Source organism: Heterocephalus glaber, unplaced genomic scaffold (genome assembly GCF_053883595.1).
Source record: "Heterocephalus glaber isolate CG9 unplaced genomic scaffold, H.glaber_assembly_v1.0 deba00001444, whole genome shotgun sequence".
Taxonomy (NCBI): domain Eukaryota; kingdom Metazoa; phylum Chordata; class Mammalia; order Rodentia; family Bathyergidae; genus Heterocephalus; species Heterocephalus glaber.
Genome location: NW_028258297.1, coordinates 22,713,777 through 22,721,165, shown reverse-complemented (window position 1 = coordinate 22,721,165; position 7,389 = coordinate 22,713,777).

Here is a 7,389-nt window from a genome sequence, read left to right as displayed (position 1 = left end):
TTGTCACCATAATTTATAACAAAGCTCTTGAATTTATTAATTCTGTTCAACTGAAATTCTGTGTCTTTGACCAACATATTCCAAGCCCCCTACCCTGGCTCCTGGTATCCATTATTCTACTGTTTTTATGTGTCTGATTTGTTTTATACTCCACATGTTAGTGTAGACGTGATATTTTTCTTTCTGTGTCTTCTTTTAACATGATATTATTCAGGATTATCCATGTTGTGGGAAATGACAAGATTTCTCTCTACTTAGTGCTGAATACTATTCTGTTGTGTGTGCACACTACATTTTCTTATCTACTCATCCTCCATGAATAATTAATTTGTTATCTTGACTATGGAGAATTACCTCGTAATAAACATGAACATGCAGATGTTTCTTCAACAGATTGATTTTATTTCCTTTGGACGCATATTCAGTAGTGAGATTGCTGAGCCATTATGACAGGTTTATTTTTAATTTTTTTGAGGAACTTCCATATAGCATTCCATGATGGCTGTGCTAATTTTATTCCTACCAACAGTTACACATACACTCTTAAGAAGTGTTGAAATTGGAAGAGGCTTTAGATTATTCACCACATCTCCTGATTTTACAGAAGAAAACATTTGAGGCTGAGAGAATGAAATGGCTGGTCACCTGTGATATTTTCATTTGGCTGACCATGTCAATACATCAGCAGTATTTGCCAAGCTCAGTAAAGGGGTAAGGCACAGATTGAATAGACATAAGATGTGTAGTGAGAATAAAGATGGGGTAAGGCTCAAACCTGGGATCAGGCCCAGGTACGGTTCTTAGTAGATTATTTTATTCCAAAATTAGTGTTTTAAGATCAGTGTAAAATACATACTCAATAAAACCAAAGAACTTACTATAGATAACAAAATTCTCTGCTGTATATTTTCTCTTAACTTCCTACAGGCAACTTTTCTACTTTTAACTTTCTAATTGTTAATATTGTAAATTGAAATAATTGGCTTGTACATTCTTTACATTTAATATTTATTAGCTCATATTTTATTTTTAGATTGCTTATGGATCATCTATAATTTCAATAATATAGTTCAACTGATATATCTTCTTCTATTATCTTTAGTCATTTCCTTGAAACTTTGCTTATTTAGCCTGAGTACCTTTACCCCTCTTCTAATTTTCCCCTCCTTTTCCTCCTTCTGTCAGCCTAAACTTTTCTTTTACATTCTGCAGGTTATTTACATTAACTTTCTTTTCACTAGCTACACATCAACTTTCTATGGTTTCCTACAGGATGATTGTAAAAGCAAAACTAAGCGCACGGACAGTTGCATTGTTATGTCTATGTACTTTTTCTCAAAAAAGGCCAAATTAATATGTTTTTTTTTTTTCTCGAGTCATTCAATATCCACACACCTGGGCAGCTCTGTGGAACATTTTTCTAGCAGCATCAAGATCAAATGGAATATTCTTTTCTTATACTTCATCAATTACTTAAAGTCTCGCAAAGTTTGTGTTTTATTTTTTTCTGACTTGTCTTTTTGGTTTCGTTTCCTTCCTTCCTTCCTTCCTTCCTTCCTTCCTTCCTTCCTTCCTTCTTTCCTTCCTTCCTTCTTCCCTTCCTTCCTTTCTGAAAATAGTACTACGTTGTGACAGTCTCAGGTCTATCTGGCTTCGTGATGATTTTGTCTGCTGTACCAAGTCCGCCTGACTGGTTTGAGGGGGCCGCTTCCTACCAGATCTCCTGTCCTACTGGCCCACTCTGGGCAGGTGTTTCCAAGCTGCATCATCCCAGATGTAATCTTCTCTGGGTCACATCTATGGTTTCCTTTCTGGAACATTTGCAATTATCTTTTATCATTGGTGCTTTAACTTTTGCAAAGCTTTTTCATTCATCCTACTCAGCAACCAGTGAACCTTTTTTTCTGTTGAAAACTTTTGCCTTTCTCCCTTTGGGGATTCTATCTGCATTCCTCCCCCCTGCCTCCGCTATTTGAGAATGTCCTATTTTATTTCTCTGAACTTCTAAATCAAATATAGTTTCTCTAGTTCTCATATTTTCTGTCATATTTCTCTATTATTTTGCTTACATTTTTGGATATTTATATGACTGTTTTCCTATCATTCTATTGATTTTTTTGCCATCCTAGTTTAACTTTTTAAAAAAATTATTATTTACTATCTCCCTTTGCTTATCATTCTACGGATGTAAAACCTTTTTGAGTACTTGAGTTCTCTTTTTTCCACTGAGGTGTTTTTTTTCCTTCTTCACAATGCTGGCTCTAAACACGATTTAACATGTTGGGATATCTTTGGTTTTGTCTTTTCTAATTTAAGAATGAAGAATAGGATGTGGTGTAGGCACTGCCCCTGCTATACTGGTTTCCTATGGGCTGTTCCTCTGAGTGGAAATTGACAGGAGTTCTGCTTACACAGGCCCAGGTTGGGCCTTAAAATAAGAAGACATGGAAGTGGCTGTCAAGTGGGGTTTCCCTCAACAGTCAGGATGAAATGACTTTATTCTGGGGTGTGCAAACATTCATTAGATGTCTTTGGTCTCAAGGCTGACAAATGTCAGAAATGAAGAAGATGGAGAGCAGTGGATTTAACTGGCACACTTTTTCTGTGTTTATATATTCAATGCATTCTTTTGTTTCCAAGTTCCAGACCAATGCCCCTGCCCCTGCCCCTAGATTTCCTTGAGGAGTTTGATTGTCGGATCATGGCATTTCCAGTTTCTACTCAATGCCTGGATGGAAGTTTCAGGCTATGACTTTCATAGCTGTGGTCCACCAGCATATTCCCATCTGTTTTCTATCTTCCAGAGATTTAAAGAAATCTGTTTTTATTGGTTATTCTTGCCCTCCATCCTTCTAGCCTTGATTTTTTTGGGGGTACTTTTGAACTATTTAAATGTGTGGTTGGAGGGACAACATATAGATGGATGTACCCTATTCAGAATCTTGAACAATTTGATAGAATTCCTCTTATGTGAAAATCTTTGGTTCCAGAAATGTTCATGTGATTTTCTGATTCTCACTAAAACACTTTCATTTTTAAATGATATTGATTTTATGACATGGAAATTATTGCACAGCTACTTTTTAAAGATTTACAAAGAAATTTGGAGATAGTCTCTGCTCCTTCTAATCAACAAATAAAGGGCTATCTGAGAGCAGAGAGCTTCTATGTGTTATGAAATACAATTCATACTTATTATATGCTATATAAAAAGACCACATGGATGAAGAGCTTGGGATAGCTTTTGGGTAGCCAATCACCAATATTTGCTCCATTAGTCCATAAATCAACAGTATACTTTGGGCAAGTAAGTGCTTAACTCACAGATTTCCCTACAAGTGTTTGCCAAGTGTTTATTGATTGATATTCACATTTTCATTCACCAAATATATCAATTGTCACTCTGAGTCAGACACCATGCAAAATGTTAAATAACTAAGACATGGTCTGCTCCCTCTGGGATCTTCTATTGAGGGAGACAGATGGGCACAAAAGGAGGATACCTAAATCAGCCTGAAGTTGGAAGGGAGTTGGAGAAAGTATGTTATGTGCCAGACACTGAGTCATTCAGTAGAACATACAGAGTCTGGAACACTTAAATGCTTCCAGAAGCTGGTGGGGGATGGGCCTGGGTGAGGCTGGCTAAGTGGAACCATAGATGTGGCTACAGGGCTTCACTTTAGAGGACATCTACAAACAGTGGCTACAGGGTATTCAGACCCAGTGTTACCAGGTTTTCAGAAAAGGAACAAACAATATAGATTTAACATTAGTTATGAGAAGGAATATGGTAAGAAGAGTTTTAAATCCTCCTGAAAAAAATGAAAGTTTATGTCTATAGCAGTAAAAATGTTAGTATACATAATCTGCAGATAGTGAATAGAATTGAAATTAGTTATGAATCAGTAAGTGCATGTTCAATTTTTTTAGTTCACCATAAAAGCACACATATTAAGCTAATATTCTCCATATTTTAGTACTCATGGTGCCTAAAAGAAGCAAAACAAGTCAGAATCAAAGCATCTGTAATATTCATTTCATCGGAAGTAAAAATATGTCAGTAAGAATAGTCCTTGTACGATATAATTTTATCTAGGCAACTAACTATAACAGTAAGGTACAAATAAATGATTTGTCACTGAAGTCTCAGATGAAGAACTAATCTCTGAAATACCTTTCTTGGCTTTTAATTTCTCTTAAAAATCTGCTTCTTCATAGTTCATTGCCAGATCTCTCTGAGTGGAATCATTTCAGATACCCATGTGGCATGTCTCAGAAAAGAATATTCTGAAATAAAATGTCCTGCAGCCCACCTACCTCAGAGTACAGGGTTTGCATTAATGTGCATGTGTTTTGGCTGTTTCAGAAATGGTCAATTTAAAGGTCTTATTTGTCTCATTGTTTTAAGGGACAACTGCTTAATATGAACCACTGGCAGTTGAAGTGATGATTTATAAATGACAGAAAATACATGTAAAATAGTAACCTAGATGAACTGAGATAATAACTTTTTTAAAAAAATTTTTGTGTGTGTCATGTTAGGAAAAGAAAGTGGATTGGATACTCCTCTGTACCCACAAACTTTCAGTCTTCTTTTACCTCACACTATGGCTATTCACTGAATGGTTGTTTTCTGTCTACACCATTAGAAGAAGCCCCAGGAGGACAGTAAATTTGCCTTTGTTTGCGATCATAATTAGGCTAGCACCTAGAAAGACACCTGGAAATAGGAGGAACTCAGTGAGTACTTCCTTGGTGAATAAATATCTGAATAAATGAATGAGACAATTATTCATGTGCTTGGATAGTTGCAAATAACAATATAGTGTAAGTGGAGGCTTCCTACTCCAGCTATGGCTATGCTGTTCAATGCTGTTTACAAACTGCCTGTTGCAACCTGAAGCACCTGCTGTAACTTTTGATCTACTTCACTTTACAGAGGGTTTGCTAGGAAGATGCTATATGCTTTACTGCTATGGTCGCCTGTTCCAAATCCATCTCCGTATATTCAGCTCTGGGATGCCAGTGCTGGAACAACAGGAAGCATACTTTAAGTTCCTCATTGTAGCTTTTAAGGAGCAGATTGGCCGTGAGACTGAGGGAGTAGGGAAGTTCCTGTTTTAGGCAGCAGTGATGCCCAGTATCAGTTCTGTTACCAGATGTTGTGGTGCCCAGTGGTCCTTTCCAGGCTCTTGTCCCATTCAAAGAATTGAGTGGGACAACCAAGGGCCATAAAAGTTCAACTTTTATTTAAGGTAAAAAAAGAAGAAAATAATATGACAAAGAAATGAAAAAAGCGCTCAATAAGAAGTGCTCTGAAGAAAAGAGAAAAGAAAATACACCCTGCATGCAGATCTGGCCACTACAAGAGGTAGAAAATAGAAGCCTCCAGGCCAATGGCCACCATATTTTCTATCTTCCTTCTGCCATCAGATTTGGGCCATCCCACGGAGGGTTCTCTATGCGTACCTGGCCATGATGGCTGGGTCTCTGTGATTGAGGGGTCATGCCTGATTACCCAGCCACCTTGCTATGGCATAGTCTCCGACCTCAGTTCCCCTCTTCTGGAAGTGGCAAGTGGTGGGGTTCCATTCTCCAGCTTCGTTTTGCCTGCCCCCTAATACTGCACTGTGTGCAGAGGTTGAAGTGGCAGCCAGGCAGTGTCTTCCTTTCAGAGGACAGGTCTTGGTCTGGTTTCAGTTCTCCCAGGCCACTGCTACAACCCCAAATTGTTTCCCTTTGTTCTACCTTGCCTGTGAGGGGAAACTTTCTGGATGTTATTATTATTATTTTTTTACTTTAGTGTTTCCTTTTTGCATCTTCAGCCCTCTAGCACCTGTTTAGTCAATTCTTTATCATTGATAAAGAATTAATTTTAATAAATTTCATCTGTTAAAATATAAACCTTGCTTTTCTAGTTTCCTGAACTAGTCCCTGATGAGATAGTCTCACCATATTCTTTATCCTATAGCTCTGTATCTCTACCAATTCTATATTTCAAAAATCTAATAATTTGCCAGAAATTTACAGGATTTAATTTCAAATTATCTTTTAATTTAAATATTTTTTCTGATGACAGATATTTAAAATCATTGAACAAATAGAAGTATGCCCAGAACATATAAATGCCATAAGCCTATTTATCACTTTTAACACATTGAAGTTAGATTAATTTTGTCTTACTTTTAAAATCTTCTGTTTTTAAAAATATAACCCCAGGGCCGGGGATTTAACTCAGTGGTTCCACCGCCTGCCTCACAAGCGCAAGGTCCCGAGTTCAATCCCCAGTACCAAAAAACCCCCAAAAAAGCAAACAAAAAAAAAAACCCCAAAGTATAAATAATTAAAGAGTAAAGAGCAAAATAAAAGACAGGTTATAGGTAATAGGGAGATAGATCTTTTGCAAATGGGAAGGGGACAAAGACATGAAGGGAGAGGGTAGGAGGGGAAGATGACATGAAAAGAATTAGGATGTGTTATGTACATGTATTAATTCCCTATGATGAAGGTAATCATTATGTATTCAACCATATATTAATAAAAATAAATAAATGAATACATATAGAAATAAAATAAATGCAATCCCTCCAACAACAGAAACTTTCAATGGGTCATGAATCATGAGTATCCCTTTCTATGATATTGGAATGGGGAAAAACTTTCTATAACCTTTTAATTCTATCCATGTACAAGTATAATTCTTTAAATTTCTGTTAAGTTGAGTCATTTTTCAGGAAGACCCAATTCCAACAGATCACTTGCTTGTTCACACAAGGTCTGTTCACTGCAAGAGAGATGCTAACATGCACAATTTGGAGGTTTTGATTGACATGTTAAGAAGCTGTCTTTTCCCACTGGGACAGAGTTAGTGCAGCAAAGAGCTGATTATTCATTAGAAACATCTGGGATAGGCCAAACTAGAAACTCAGAAATTGCAGTCCAAGATTGATGATATTCTTTTTTTTATTAGTATGTATTTGCAATGCATGATAATTACACTCAACTTGGGGAATGGTTACATATACATACCGAATCTTGATTGCTTTTACTCCCTTCCCCCAGGCCTCACTCCTCTCCCTTCTTCCCCAAATCCCCTTCCCATCTCCACAGAGTCTGATTTCACAATTACATCTATAGCAGGCTTTCTGCTGCAGAATTGTTGACCCAAGATCTAGCAGCGAATCTGGCTTTGCTAATAACAGCAGTTTCTCACAATGTGGAAAAGATGAAAGAGTGATACAGTAGGAAGGTTCAAGTCAGCAGGAAAACATGTTGCCTGACCTGCGGAGGGGAAGTAAGTTCATTTCTCTTCCTCTCACCAGTTACTGGAACTTCTCTCTGCTGAGTGCTTCTGAGGGGTGAGGCACTATCCTAGGCATTTCATGCTCA